Raw genomic sequence first — 16,539 nt, 5'->3', positions numbered from 1 at the left:
GTGTTATGCTTTAAAAGAACCACACACCGTGACATTGCTCATACTAGGTAGAGAATTATGGTGATGTCGTGGTGAGAAGTTCTCTTCAAAAGGTCTTTGCTACTGAGCTTCCACAAGGCCACATCCCCAAACAGGTTACTTTCCAGCCAATGGCTTACTGGTGAATGTGCTTACAAAGAGTTAAAATTGAGTAGCCCTTTTCCCCTTAAGGAAAGGGTCTGTGGTACCTGATTAGTTTATTTTTCCTGTTGAGTTTTCCCCTCTCCTATGACGCCAACTTGGTGGGGCAGGGCTCCATTGGCAGAAGGTTCATTTACAGTGGCATGCTAGCAGCTGCGCTCTGAGCTCTATTTTGGTTATGTTGTGATTGATGACTTGAATGAGAGATGTGAGGAGTGAATTAACAGCTTTAGTAAAAACACATGGGATTGTCCCTCAGTTTGCTTTTCTAGCAGAGAGCCCCGTCATGCTGTGGTGCCTATTTTGGGATCATTTTTGGTCTATTCTACCTGGGCTAGGCTCACTTTTTTCCTTTGCCTTTCTTGTTCAAGGAGCTGTCTTGAAAATGATGTGCTTGTTCCATTTTAGAAGAAAGAAAGTGGCGGGAGGATGATAAGAGGAAACTGGTCTTTTTAAAAAACCCATTGCAGGGAATGACTAAATACAAGGCAATTTATCAACCATGCTGGACCACAGGAAGCAGTTAGAGAGAGAAGCTGCAAGGAGGAAGCTTATTGTCAAGGCACAGTAGCCCCAAATAGCCTCATTTGTGCTTTGCCAGTCCACAGTGGACATAACGGTGCTGCAATTGCATTTTAAGCAAATGTGTGTGCATGCGCAATACAAATCAGGTTCAGGGGGAAAGATCCCAATAGAAAACCCTGGAATGCAACAGTTGGCAACAGTATCATCCAAATTCTCTATGGGAAAACAGAGAGTGGGCAACCTTAGACAAAACACCTGGGGTGGAGCCAATCTCTGAATGAGAGAGGCTTCTCTCGGAGCAGGTAGAGTTTTCTTGTTTTCTTTCTGTTTGTCTGAGGGACAAACAAGACCCACATTCAAATTCTTAGTCAGCCACGATTAGTGTGAGAGACATGATAGCTATGAGGAGACAATGTGAAGGAAAGAATCTCTACTGCCTTGAGCTCCGCAGAGGAAAGGTAGGATATAAATGCAATAAATAAATAAATAAATAAATAAATAAATAAATAAATAAATAAATAAGTGATCTAATCTTCTGATGCCAAAGCACATCTGGATTGGGGCTGAGGAAGTGGGGCTGGAGTGACATCATCTTGTAGGTAGGAGAATAATAGCAGAGTTAGCCGGAGTCTGTGTGTAAGTTTGGCTGGGCTGGAAGCTAGGGAGAAAGAGACTTGTTTTTCTCTGTGGGTTGAATTCAAAGCTCTGGCCTTTGGGAACCTCCCTGGAAAATAATGGGGATGCAAGATCTGTTGGGAGTGTTAATGCTGTGAGCTGATCAATCCAGTGCTCGGGCTGTATATATGTGTAAATAAAACCATGTGTTCTAAAGACACCACAGTCTCCACTGACCTTCATTGCAAAGAAATGGAACCCTGGGTAAGTGCTGGGACCCCTGTAGTCTCTCACTGCCCAGGTATTAGGGTGAACACAACAGTGTTAATAGTTTGTCTCCTAGTTCAAGAAGTTTAATCCATTGTTTTCCACATAGTGCCCTGGTGGATGGGCGGTGGTAAAACTGAGACAGAGTAGCTTACAATCCGTGAAGAGAAATGCCCTCTGGGACAAACATCTTGGGGGACTGGTGGTTTTAATCTGGAAAATAGCACTGTGGGAAAGACTAAAATGAAATAAAGCAAATTGCTTTCTCCATCCATAGCTGCATTTCATTTAAAGAGAAAAAAATTGGGCAGTCCAGTCATGGGTTTCTCTCGTAATGTGTAGCTTGGCCCTATGTCTAAAGAAATCCTTTCATTGTTTACTTTTTTGTTTTTTCTTGTTCTTGTTGTAAGTTTTATCTTGAAGAAAAGCTCCAACCTTTGAAATTTAAAAACCTACCTACGAGCTGTATCTGCTAATTATTAATAGTGTCCTCATTTGCCTTGTGGATTCAGGGAAATCCACAAGGTGACACCACACTGTATATCCAAGGCTAAACCAACTTTTCCAACTTTGGGTTATAGGGCTGAATTCTTCTGAGACTCCATTTTAAAGCAGGGGATCACAGAGTACTATCATACTGAACACATGGAAAAAGTAAGATGGTTCACTCTATTATTTGATGACTCCAGTATCAAGTGGTAACTTTGCACATCTGAAAGATGTGCCATGTATGAGGAGTTCTCAAACTTTCTGTTCTCAGGGCTCATTTGAGACGGCAGGAAATTATTGAGTCATATCATTTAAAAGAGTGGCTCAGTGCAGAGCCAGTCACACAATGACAGCTGGTGGCAAAGCCAATCACAAAATGGCTTTGCAAGTGCAGATCCCAGCATGGGAAACATGGGGCAGAGGCAGTGATAAAAAGATTGCATAGGGTGGAGTCAGTGATAAACGAGAAGCTGGGGCAGTCATAAAAGTGGGGTGCATAGGATGGAGCCAGTCATAGAATGGTGGTGCGGCAGAACTTCAACATCAGTTCAGACATAGTGCTTTTTCCCTGGAGCCAATTCACGCACTCAGGTTCAAGCCACCCAGTTTACAGTTATGTAATCAAGTAGTGCAAATCAAGTAATGGATATCATATGTGACCCAGACTAAAACCACATGCAAGGTTGGGATTTAGAACCAAGGTATAACAACAACAACAACAGATGATGATGATGATGATTTTATTATCTATATTCCCCCAGCCACTCTGGATGGCTTCCAACAAATTAAAACAGGTCAAAGAGATGTCCAAACCTATGTCACATTCATGCCATACATTTAAAGCACTATGATACCTCTTTAAACAGCCATGGCCTCCTCCCACAGAATTATGGACACTGTACTTTTTAAAACATGCTGAGAATTGTTAGGAGACCCTCCCCCCCCCACAAAGGTACAGTTCCCAGAGTGTTTTGATAATCTCTCTTCAGAAGGCATTACAGAAACTGTGGCTCTGTGGGGGGAATAGGGGTCTCCCGACAGCTCTCAGCACACTTAAACTATAGCTCCCATAATTCTTTGGGGTAAGCCATGACTGTATGTTAGTACATTACATGTATAGTGTGAATGTGTCCCTCCTCTAAAAAGAACTTGTGCCTCTGTTAGATTATCACTCTAAAGCAGGAGTGGCCTTCCAGATAATCTTCGTCTACAGCTTTCATCACAGCTGACCATGGGTCACATACTCGGGGACCGAATGGATTTGAAGTCTGACAACATGTAGAGACAGCCACAGGTTAGGCACTCCTGGTCCACAGCTTTGAGAACCTTTGCTACAGAATATGACAGTGTCCCTCTGGCTCCCTATTTTAAAATTAAATATTGATCTGGCAACTCTGATCAGACCTTGCATGCCAGGCAAAATGGTTCACCAGGGAGAGCTGGTAAAGAATGCCTTGAACACTTCCCACAGCCATTCCTGGAATGGATAGGGAGATGCGTAGCATTTAAAGGAATAAGAAGCCTGTTCCTGGAAGAAAACATGTTTCAAATCAAGGTTCTGTTCTCTGGTTACTATTTGTATGTTGGCAATTTCAAGTTCCAAATTTGTGCTTAACTGATATTTCCTCCCCTCAGTGCTCCTTGGCACTGTTTGAGGCACACAGAGACTTGTCCCAGAGAATGACTTAGTACTCCTTGTAAACTACCTGATGGAGAAAGAATTTTCTTTCTTTTTTAAAAAAATAATATTTTATTAAGTTTAACAATAGAAAAGTAGAACAATAAAAACACAGAGAAAATATAAAACACAACAATACAAACTTTCACGATACATAAAATACAAACATTTAACAAGAAAACAACAAAAAAAGACAATCAACACTCAAAAAGTATAATAAGAAAAACACAAATCACTCTTTTCCAATTATTCATCTTCAATTAACTTATTTTCCTGACTTCCTCACGCCTCCCTTTTTTATATCCCTTTTTAACAATTAGTTCAGCAAATTCGTATCCTACTACTTTATCCTTATTTATTTTACCTCCCAAGTTTCAAATTTTTATCTCTTATTACTAGAACCCCTTCATTTTAATTCAATGTCATCAGCATTCATACATTTTACAATACTTCTGTAAATAAGTTTTAAATTTCCTCCAATCTTCTTCCACCAACTCTTCTCCCTGGTCTCGGATTCTGCCAGTCATCTCAGCCATTTCCATATAGTCGATTACTTGCATCTGCCATTCTTCCAAGGTGGGTAATTCTTGTGTCTTCCAATACTTTGCAATGAGTATTCTTGCTGCTGCTGTAGCGTACATAAAAAAAGTTCTATCCTTCTTTGGCACCAATTGGCCGACTATGCCCAGGAGAAAGGCCTCTGGTTTCTTCACGAAAGTATACTTAAATACCTTTTTCATTTCATTATAAATCATCTCCCAGAAAGCCTTAATCCTCGGGCACGTCCACCAAAGGTGAAAGAATGTACCTTCAATCTCCTTACGTTTCAATCTCCTTACATGTTGGAGAAAGAATTTTCTCATACAACAAGGAGCCAAACAGTCTGGGGAGGATGTGTGTGTGTGTGTGTTTGTGTGTGTGTGTGTAGAAAGGATAGTAGGCCTTGATCTTCACTAAACTCCACAAAGTGGAAAGAGGAATGTGAGGTTATCGGCGAAGGAGAAGATATACATGGTTCCAGTGTGACCTCAGCAAATGCTGAAGCACAACAGCACACAACCTTTGTGCCTGTGGTGAGTTTGTGTGAACACCGCTTGTTTTCCATCTGGCCTTGAAAGGAACTTGTACTAAGCAGGGTTTGTGTGCAGTTCATCACAGATGTTAGCAGTCAGATCCAGCAATCTGTGTGCAGAAGCAGGCTTCCATGCACAAATACCTTTCCAGTTGTGTCAACATATGCAGGAGAATCTGAATAAAACCCCACACCCATATGTATGCTGTCAAAGAGATGATTAATTTTGACAGCACTAGCTATTCCTAATAACAACAACAACAACAACAACAACAATAATAATAATAATTTATTATTTATATCCTGCCCACCTGGCGGCTCCCAACAGAATATTAAAAACACGATAAAACATCAAACATTAAAAACCTCCCTATACAGGGTTGCATTCAGATGTCTTCTAAAGCCCAGATAGTTGTTTATTTCCTTGACATCTGATGGGAGGGTGTTCCACAGGGCGGGCGCCACCACTGAGAAGTCCCTCTGCCTGGTTCCCTGTAACCTCACTTCTCACAGTGAGGGAACCGCCAGAAGGCCCTCGCCGCTGGACCTCAGTGTCTGGGCAGAATGATGGGGGTGGAGACGCTCCTTCAAGTATACTAGGCCGAGGCCATTTAGGGCTTTAAAGGTCAGCACCAAAACTTTGAATTGTGCTTGGAAATGTACTGGGAGCCAATGGAGGTCTTTCAGGACCTGTGTTATGTGGTCTTGGTGGCTGTTCCAGTCCCCAGTCTAGCTGCCACATTCTGGATTAGTTGTAGTTTCCAGGTCACCTTCAAAGGTAACCCCACATAGAGCGCATCACAATAGTCCAAGTGGGAACATAAGGATATCCCTGCTGGATGAAGCCAGTGGCCCATCTAGTCTAGCACTCTGTCACAGTGGCCAACCAGATGCCTATGGGACTCTTGCAAGCAGGAACTGAATGCCGCTAAAACAAAAACAGATTATTAGGAAAGTGAATTTGGTGTTCGTCACATTCTGTACTTGTGTGGAATTCCATAATCCAAATAAAGCTAATCATAGGAGTGTTTTTGGAGGCATAAAAACAGTGATCCAAAAGACATGATGAATCGCTTTTATATTAGTGGTTAGTTCACCAAGTGCACATTATACATCTCCAGTGTGAAAAAGAGTTCCCCTCAGCCAGGTTTCTTGTGGACACAAGTAGCATAGGATTTGGGCAGGTTTCCTGCTGCCAAATGAGGGAAGAACCATTGCTATGAGGGAGTGGCCAGCTCCCTTGCTCTGCCGGAATTCCCACCCAGTCATTTGCTTAGCTGGGATGCCTGCTCAGTTGGACTCTGGTCTTCCCTCACTCTGTTGTGCATGCATGCAGGCGGGTGGTGGCAGCAGCAGCAGCAGCTGGGGGAACATGGGAAGGCCCATCTGGGCCACTTGCTTGCTCACTCTGCCAGTCAGCTTACTCGCACCACCAGTCTGCCTGTTTCACTCACCCTGCTGTTGTCACAGTTTGTGAGGCTGCAACATAACTTTTTTCTTACAAAGATAATATATAGTAAGACAATGCACCTAAAATACTGCTTGTACAGAAATTTAAAAAACAACACAATCTCTCAATCTAAAAGACATGATACAAAAGGAAAAAGCAATGGAAGAGGAAAACAAATTCATAAAACTCAAATTGGGGTTGGCATAGCCCATATCATTTTTTTTTTTAAAAAAGAAGTTAATTTTTTTACCATATATATCTGAGGGTACATCCTGAATTAATGTTATGTTATGCCTCATGGGAACGATCCTGGAAATGTTTGTGGATACGTGAATTTCTGCTTAGGCCTCCGTTCCTGCTTTTTAACCTTTTGCCTCTTGTGTGATTAATTGTTGACAGTCTACATAAAATATCCATCAACCTACTTAGGTGACGTAGGCAAAGTTTACGAGGCAGATGAGATGACAGAATTTGGAGGACTTGCCCTGACCTTATATTCTTTTTTGTTTGGCAATCATTGAGATCAGTTCTGTCACGAAAGGAGCACTAATAAATCTTAGGCCACAATGCCATAAAGAGTTTATCTAACAAATATAATCAGAGCTATATGCCAGTGTTCCATCTTGCTGTCATCATAGGCTTAGCGCACAGTGCACCCTCCTACCAATTCAAGGTCTGAAATACTCTGTTCCAAGAGATTTCTCCTTAACCTTTCAAATCAAATGACGCCTCCTTTCTCGAGTTGTACACAACATTAAATCACCTGTGAAGACTGAGCAATAAAGATGCTGGAGAGATTAGGGTGACTGAGGTGGGGGAGAGACTTTATGTGCCCAAAACATGCACTGTTTGGATCCTCGCTGCTGAAATGCCCTCTAGCTATGCCACTACACATGACATGAGAAGGGGCCCTAACATGCATGACAACATATGATATGACCATGAAGCTCTTTCATGGTACAGATACAGATTGGCCCAGAATCCCCCCTTGCACGAACAAGCTCTACGCACATATGTCAGTATGCCTGCGGCATCCCTTTGAGTGTGGGGGCAGAGGGCTGTGGCCAAGGGGTATGGTGGCAGGCGATGAGGCTAACCTACACGACCCAGTGATTATAGGGGAAATTGCTAATATGAGGCAAACCTATGTACAAAAATGTATATCGTTTAATAAATTTGCATTGAAATTGTTGAATTTTTGCAAAGACTTAAAAATAGATATATTCGCAAACCGGTGTGGCAGATATGGAGAAGAATGAAGTTGAGACTGGAAAAATGAGAAAGTAAGAGAAGCCATAACTGACAGACTTGTCCATCCTTCCTTCAGACTGTGGGGCAAGGGGCTGGAGCGCCATCTTTACTCTGCATTTAAAGCAGGATGCGTCTGATTTTTTAAAATGAAGATAAATAAATTGGGGTTTTACCAAAAGGGGTAGAGCCGCCACCACCCCAACCAAATTGAAGTGCTTACTCTAATTAATGGATATGTTCTTTCACCTTTTATATGGTTTTTAATTGTTTTTACATGTTGCGTGTTGAGTCCCACAATGCCACCCCCCAAAAAATTCACACTTCACACATCAATTTTTGTTTAAGGTTTTTGGCATAATTTTGGCCACAACTTTATTCAAAATACAAAAAATGTGAGTGGTTGCTTAGGCATTGGTTATGACTATCTGTCCTTGCCCTCAGGGACAGAGCTGGCCTTCCGGACACCAACGGAAGCCAGCGTGGGAAACAAGTATTGGGTGAGAAAATGAAGCTGGGCAACAGTCCCTCACCTCTCACCCTCATGTTCCTGTGGGGCTTGCACGGCCCAAGTCCGGCTCCACGGACAAGGACGAAAAGAATGGCAAGCCCCTGGATTCCTTTAACGGAATTCCCTTTCCGCATCATTTGGAGGGGTAGGCACTTACCCCTCCAAGCACCAATTTAACCAATGCCTAACTGCCAACCTTACAAGTTGTGACGATTTGCTACGCAGTAGGCAAAAACCAAATGGCACCAGCCAATCCGCCAGATGGCAAAATTCCAACCAGGCCCCCGCTCCAAGGCGGACGACCCCATGACAGGCATAGCAAGGTCAAGTGATCAAGAAAAAACCACCCTATTAAAGGGAGGGAGGGCGGGTGATCCGGTGCAAAACGGCCAAGAGGACGTCCAACGTCTGGCCCCTGTATTTAAATTGGCAACAATCAAAACTCCCCAGCAACCCAATTTTAACCACTTAAAGGCTTGGGTTCCTCACCAAATCTGCCCAGTAACGGCAGGGTGGGTTGTTCCCCCAACCGCAACACGTGCTCTCTGTTAGGGAGAACACGCTTTGTAAGGCACTATGGAAAAATAGTATGTTTTCTTTGTTTGGAAAGAGGGCTATTGAGACTTTCCTTAAACATTACAACCCCCCCCCCAACATAAAAAGGAGAAAGAAAAAATGCAAAGTCCTTTCTCCCCAAGTAAATCTTAACTCTTATCCCACACAGAGAGTGATGAACATACCCGACTCTCACTTGGGAGCTTCCCTTTCTTCTTCCAGCCTCTTACCCTGGGAGATCTTAACTTCCTTGCCTCTCACACAGGGGCCTTTATCCTTTCGATAGCAGCATATACCTTCATAAAAGTAGAAGTAGTAGTAATGATAATTGGGGAAGAGACCTTAGCATAGGGACTGGGGACCCTGTTTCATGCCAAGCACCACATTTCCTCATGGGAAACCTTCCAGGGGCTGCATAGCAGTAGTGGGTGTGGCCAGGCAAGCTACAGATATTAGAACAGGTAAAATGGCTAATGGAGGGTGCAGGCCTGGGGTGTGTGGCCTGGGTAGAGTCTCTAGGGCTGGATAGAGAAACCTGCAGGGGCACATTCAGCCCTGCACCTGAGGCTCCCTACTCCTGTAGTAGCAGCTATGGTGATCCATAGTAAAAATAATGAGAATTATGCAAATAGCAGTTGGATGTTTAGGGAAGCTCCATTCTGGATCTAGACTATAGGAATAGCAAAGGGCTCAAGCCTCTCCCCACCACTGTGGTCCAATCCTGTTTCACATTGGTGATAGCTGTGCATTGTATTGTTCTAGTTATACATTTGGGCTTTGTTTATTTGTTTTGTTTATGCAATCAATGGAAAGTACACCGCAATGTTGTGCTGTCTGTTTCTGAAAATAAACAGCAATCATTAAAAAAGTCAATGACATAGATTTACTTTGGAGTGATCCCGGGCTCCTAACATTTAGCCCAGACCCTCCTCTTAACAAAATACTGTACTCATTTTTAAATTAGTTTAGCTAATTTACATCCTTCAATTTTAAAGTAAACACTGGAATGATAAAATTGGCTCCCCTCCCCTTAGTATTGTTCCATCTTTGCATTGTTCAGTTTTCATCCGAAAGATCTTCTCACCATGATTCAACAAGACACGTCTTCATCATCCAGGCATCTGAATTTATTGCACTCTTATTCAGTACTGCATATGGTACTGTTTATAATAACTGCATATTAGCACGGAGGGCTGCACATTTCCCATCCCCGATTTAGAGGCTCAGATGTATTTTTCCACTGCTTCCCTTTTCCACTGGGTGAAGGGTGAGGAGGGGGAGGGGAGAGATGATTTGCTTGACCGAAAAAGAGGACAACTGCTGCAACCCATTGGAGAGGCTCACCTACAAAAGGAGGGGATCCACTGGATTCCACTCATATTCTCCTGTAGACTAGTGCTTGCAGTCACCAGGGACACAGTTGGGGCAGAGTCCTGAGCCAAACTGCTGTTGTAGGAATTGGGGCAGCCGTATATGAACCACCCACAATAAGTTCACACAAACAGTGTTTTTATGTGACGTGAGTCTGATTGCAAACTCAGCCATGTTCCTATTGTGTATGCAAGGGTTCAAAGCAGCCATCAGTCCTGAGCTTCACACATACTCTTTTGTGAAAGGAGCTGCTCCATTCTCTTCACTAGTGGAAGTAGCTCTTCACATGCAGCCAGGGCCAACCCAATATGTTTTCCTGCCTGAGGTAAGAATGAGATGGCATCTCCATTCTACAACCCAGCCAATGAATCTTTCTACAGTGCTGGCAACAGGATGGTGACCTCCACCATGCCTGAGGGTAGCAGAATAGCTTAGGGGGCTAGGTGAGAAAAGTAGGGACTTGCCACTGTCACCCCTCTTTCCAGTTTCCACCATCTGAGGATACTGAGGACCTATCTATCCCACAGCCCTAATTGACTTAGGCCCCAAATATGCCTCCCTACAGACCTTTTCTAGCATTAAGATCAACAGAGAGGGCCCTCTTGGTAGTTCTACTGCCCTCAGAAGTTTGGGGGTAGCAGTCCAGGAGAGGGCATTCAATGTGGCCACTCCTAAGCTATGGAATTTCTTCCCCTCAGAGGTGAATTTGGCACATTCACCTGTCATATGCACCTCTTTGCCCTGGTTTTTGACACCTGAGATGTATTTTTAAGGACCTACCCTATTCTTCTGACTGTAATTTGTTTTAAGTGGTTTTGATATTGTCCCTGGGACCTCATAGTAGAGAGTGGGCAAGAAATCTAATAAAAACATTGATTTGTTAACTCATGTGAGGAGAGGAGTTTTGTGGGCCTATTTTTTCTCACCTGCAAGGAATCAGTGGGTCTGATTGCATTTTGTGGTGTTATTATTTTTTAAGAAAACAGATATCCTCCAATTCCTAATATACCGTATAAAGTGGACTACATGTTGGCTTGATATTATCAGTCCTGTTGCCTCCTGAGGAGGCTGGAGTTGATCTTCCTGCCTGCTTGCTTTGTGCTTTCCCAGTTTACATGCTGGGGAATAGCAACATCCTGCAATGAACATGTGCATCACATTTTCTTAATAATGAAAAAGCACTTTTAAGGCAGCTTAACATTGTGCTCTTCAGGTGTTGCTTCATGAAATCAGAGAACTGTGGTGACACATTTCCACCCCACCCTCCTCCTCACGCACTGACAAATAATTGAGCACTTCAGAATTCATCAGGCTAAAACTGTATCATTGTTTAAAGCTGTTCCATCAGTATCATGGTTCTACATTTGGAGCCAGACGGGTTTTTTGGTTTTTTGAACCCCCTAATGTGGCTTTTAATGGAGACTAGAACTGTTTTTTGAACCCTGCCCAATTCCATTATGATACCATGTAGTCAGTATTCAGTTCAGGTAATCAGAACATAGGAAGATCCCTACTCAGCTCGTTGTGGAATTCCTCAACTGTGGAATTCCATCCCCACAGAGGTGTATCTGACATCTTGATTACACAGTTTCTATTGCATTCTGAAGCCATATCTCTTTACTTTGAGACATGTCTTTGAGATATGTATTGTGGCTCGCCATTCCAACCTCCAAGCAGTGGGAGATTCCAGAGGTTCCAGGCACTTACCGTATATACTTGAGTATAAGCTGATTTTTTCAGCACATTTTTTACGCTGAAAATGCCTCCCTCGGTTTATACTCGAGTGAGGCGGGTGGCGGCGGCGGAGGGATGAGCGGCCCGAAAGGAGCCCTTTCTTGCCACTGGTCCTGCTGCCGCCTGCCTCTTGCAAGGGCAGGCACAGGAGCCGCGGTTGGGAGAGGCACTGCGCTGCGAGCAGCAGAGGCAGCGGCGGAGGGACGAGTGGCCCGAAAGGAGCCCTTTCAGGCTGCTCCTTCCTCCGCCTTTGCTGCTGTCGGTGGTGGTGAAGGAGGAATGAGCAGCCTGAAAGCAGCCCTTTCAGGCTGCTTGTTCTTTCTCCACCGCTGCTGCCACCACCAGGTTTGTGGTGTGGTGAACTGGCTTATACTCGAGTCAATAAGTTTTCCCAGTTTTTTTGTGCTAAAATTAGGTGCCTTGGCTTATATTCGGGTCAGCTTATACTCGAGTATATATGGTACCCAGGATTCGTGTTTCCTTTGGAAATGAGGCACAGCGGAGACTGTGGTGTCTTTATGATATATGGCTTATTTACACATACATACAACCTGAGCCTAAGGACGCGGGTGGCGCTGTGGGTAAAACCTCAGAGCCTAGGACTTGCCAATCGTATGGTCGGCGGTTCGAATCCCCACGGCGGGGTGAGGTCCCGTCTTTCGGTCCCAACTCCTGCCCACCTAGCAGTTCAAAAGCACCCTTAAGTACAAGTAGATAAATAGGTACCGCTTTATAGCGGGAAGGTAAACGGCGTTTTCGTGGGCTGCGCTGGTGCTGGCTCGCCAGAGCAGCTTCGTCACGCTGGCCACATGACCCGGAAGTGTCTCCGGACAGCGCTGGCCCCCGGCCTCTTAAGTGAGATGGGCGCACAACCCTAGAGTCGGACACGACTGGCCCGTACGGGCAGGGGTACCTTTAACTTTACCTTACAACCTGAGCCTACAATAGAGTTGCTTCCAGCATTCCAGAAGATCATGATTCTTCCATGGCTGCTGCCTTTGATTTGCTCTAACCCCGCTTTCTCCAGTTTTCCGCTGCTTGCAAACTGCAACTAACTTTTCCTGCAGCTTACACCATCCCAATTGCAATCCTGAAAACAACTGCCCTCCTTCCAACTCTGCCTCCAGCTCTACTTCCAAAGGTTTGTCTTTCTAACTAACTCTGAGTTGGGAGAGGGGCCCCTCCCATTTGCCCTCTGGCACAGTGCCACTCCCTTTGTCCCAGCTAATGACCCATCTTTAGCGGGCCATCGCCAAGCTGGCTCCTGGATTGTATTTTTAACATGCTAACCTCAGCATCTGGCACCAAGGAATTAGAAGAGGAAGTCCAGGTACCCCAGGAACTTATAATTGTATTTTTAGAACTCACCCTATTTTTGTGACTGTAATTTGTTTTAAACGGTTTTAAACATTGTATCTGATGTTGTTGTAATCTACCCTGGGACCTTATGGTGAAAGGCAAGAAATAAATTGAAATAATAATAGTCCAGCATTCTATTCTCATAGCAGCCAGTCTGATGCCTATAGGAAGCAGAACTTGAGTGCAAAAGTCCTCTTTCCATTCCACCTCCAACAGAACATAGCCTTATATTCCATTAATTACTCTAATATTATTTTTAAGCCTCCAAGTGGGTGGCCATTTCTACCTCTCGTGGGAGCAAATGCCATAATTTAATGATGATAGCTGCTCTAAAGATGGGCCTGGTGTGTCTAAACTCTTGACACCCAGGGGAACTTTCTGAATAGTGCCTACTTCTCTTCAATTATAAAATGCACCTCAGGCCTGAGTAGTAAATCCATTTGGGCATGAGAGAACAGGGTTCAGCTCCTAGCTCAGTCTGTCAACCAGGAACATTATGGCAGTGTAGTGTAGATAAGTGGATTTTTTTTTTAACAAAAGATTGTAGCACACCTTGCACATAAAACGTGATGTGGAAATGAGGAGCAATTATCATTTGCAATTAAACTTTACCTTCTTGGTAACACAGGTAATAAAGGAGTGTCATCTTTTCAAAAGATCTCTGCTATAGATACCAGTAACTCATCAAACTTAAAGGAGTATTCTTTTTATTTTTTAAAACCAGAGAGAAATACATAAATATGTATTTTATGAAACATCAGAGTAATCCCACTTCATACAAATCTTGCACAAAAGTGGCAAAGCTATATACCCTCCTCCAATTATATGCAAAGGACATAAATCATCCAGAGAATTGCTGGTATGAAATGCTGTGGTGTATGTATTATGAAATTCTCTCCACATATAAATTCCATAGCTTCCTTTGTACTGATTATGAGAGAGAATCAAGGAGTGATTTGTATATGCATGTCTCTGCTACCACATTTGGCATGAGGAATGCAAGGGAAGTCATTGGCAAGGTACATGGATGTTTCTGAATGCTAAGCAATATCAGCTGCATGTAACTTCTCACTGATTCTCTGTTTAGCCACTGAGAAATGAGTACTAGAGGTTGGTAATCAGGTTAATAGTGAATTGTTAACAACAGCTCCTCAGTGCTGATTTAATTTGCTCTGGAACACCTGTAATACCTGAAATCTGAGCATCTGTTCACCAAAAATGGCCTCTGGATTTCACTGCTCAGTTTGTGAGGTGAGCCTGTTAAGTATTTATCATGCTTATACTTGCAGTACTGAAGAAGGCCCCAACATAGCACTCATACTGGAAAATGAAGAATCAGAACTGACCTGAGGTAAGATTTCTTGTTTTTTTGTGGAAATAGTACAAAGGCTGTTAATTGCCCAGTGCTGTGCAAGAAGACCTTGGGGAGCAATACTACTCTTGTGCCCATTCTGTGGTTAGCGCCAACCTATTGTTCTGTAATGGTTTCTTAGGGATGCACACTGTTAAATAATATAAAAACTTACTGTGGTTTCTTAATTTCGCTAAGCTAAAGTAGGTAGAAGTCAAGCTAAAGTTCCTCATAATTACCTCATAAAATTCATGCCTTCTTGCATGGTGTCTTTGAGTTTTGGGGATCAGCCAATGATTGTTATTAAGATTATATATTTATATATACCTTGCCTTTTTCCTTGATAGGGATTCAAGGCAGCTAAAAAAATAGGAAAAAAGCAATCATTAAAAAGTAAACATTAATAGAATACACAGAGTAAAAACAGCATGGCGCCAGCCCTTTCATTAAAAGCAGTCAGTTTCCCAGAGTCAGCTGGAATAAGAAAGTCTTTATCTGGCACCAGAAAGACAACAAGGAGGGAGCCAGTCTAACTTCTCCAGGGAGGGAATTTAAAAATCTGGGAGCAGCCACTGAATTCTGGTGACTTACACAGACACACCAAAGTTGAGCTGTTGTCTTACCTTAATTTAGCCTTGCTTTTTTAACAACTTAATAGATCAAAGGCCTGTTCAGCATGCTATTCTCACGGTGGCCAATCACATGCCTGTGGGAATCTCATGAGGAAGGCATGCATCATCTCCCCCACCCCCAATTTTAAGACTCTCTCTAGTTTATCTAGGATTTACTACTAGTTCATTATCTACCCCGTTTCACTGAATCTATTGGAATTTATTACATTGTTTTCCCTTTGCTTTGCCTCACAGACCTTAAAAGAGAAGGTGGTTCATTTTCTTAAGGCTGCTTAGTAAATATCTCAGGAAGTCTGTCTTACAATGCACTCTTATTAAAGTCTACTCAGAAGTAAGTCTCGGTTCTCATTGATATGTCTCCATGCAATCACATCTCCGAATATAGTTGGGAGCAACTGTGTCAAAATAAAAAGCTGTTCACTTTTGGTTGTGATAAAAGGTTTTGAAATTAACTTTCCTGCATATTTTAATTAGGAGAATAATTTAATCCCCCCCCAGATCAGAACATCCATTACTACTCAATAATACTCTTAGTCCTGAAGAAAAATTGCATTTTTGCATTATCTTGAGTATTCCACACTTGTTAGCACATGTACTTAAAAAAAAGGGAGCCATTTCCCATGTGAATAAATTTACCTGGTTTGGTTGCATTCCTTTGATACAGTTCCATGCACAAATTTGGTGTATGTGTGGAGGAGGGGATACATTCTTAAAGGAACTTTAATCATCAAAGAAGACATCAATTTTGTTTCATCTAGGCATGTTCTAGCACAAGCAATTATAAGAGCTTGCATTCAGGTGAAGTTTGATCTGTTCACAAAAGTTGAAAGGAGACAGTGAAATTCAAGTGCTAAACTTTGCTATTGGTTCATCTGTGTTTATGTGTGACTCTGGTATTGGGTAAACAGCTGAGACATCCTTGGAAATGGAGGCGTCAGTTCTCTTGGCAAGCTGATACATTTCAGTGTTTTTCATTGCTAGATGAGATGTCTTACCTTTGCGGAGGATTATATAAGTACGCTTACAAATTGCGATGGAGAATTTAAAGGTGTGGACAACTTCCACAGATGCCTTGTCTGGAGATGTTTGGCACCAAGGTCTCTGTTTCCTTCATTTGCTTCCATTCAGATCAATTGTACTTAAGGAGTTTTATGTGTGGTTCACAATCACTTCAGCCACTGTATGTGCTTTTAAACCAGCTCAAATCTCTGGGGTGGAACACCCCAGAGATGTAGTTCAAAGCTAGAATACACTTTGCAGTTGTCATGGAGATACCATCAAACATGGTTTCCCTGTGGTGAATCATCCTTGTCCTAGTTGTGACATACAGCGGTGAGTATTATCTGGGTCAGGGCCATCTTGGTGCCTTTATTTATTACATTCATATGTCACCTTTCCTCTAAGGAGCTCAAAGTGTCATACATGGTTCTCCCTCTCCCCATTTTAGACTCACAGCAATTCTTTAAGCCGAGCAGTCACTGGGAACACAGAACAGAGAAATT

At 42.9% G+C, this 16,539-nt stretch overlaps 1 long non-coding RNA gene across 1 annotated transcript in view; it reads left to right on the top strand.

The window, feature by feature from the left end:
• Positions 1–16,308, top strand: part of LOC128402534 (uncharacterized) — a 42,651-nt gene extending 26,343 nt beyond the window's left edge. Inside the window, exons 3-5 of the long non-coding RNA XR_008327736.1 lie at positions 14,344–14,405; positions 15,272–15,368; positions 16,019–16,308. This is a non-coding gene — a long non-coding RNA (uncharacterized LOC128402534). The remainder of the gene's footprint in view (positions 1–14,343; positions 14,406–15,271; positions 15,369–16,018) is intronic.
• Positions 16,309–16,539: the final 231 nt, after the last annotated feature.

The sequence above is a fragment of the Podarcis raffonei genome, chromosome 1, assembly GCF_027172205.1.
Source record: "Podarcis raffonei isolate rPodRaf1 chromosome 1, rPodRaf1.pri, whole genome shotgun sequence".
Taxonomy (NCBI): domain Eukaryota; kingdom Metazoa; phylum Chordata; class Lepidosauria; order Squamata; family Lacertidae; genus Podarcis; species Podarcis raffonei.
This window is presented reverse-complemented; position numbering and strand designations above follow the sequence as displayed.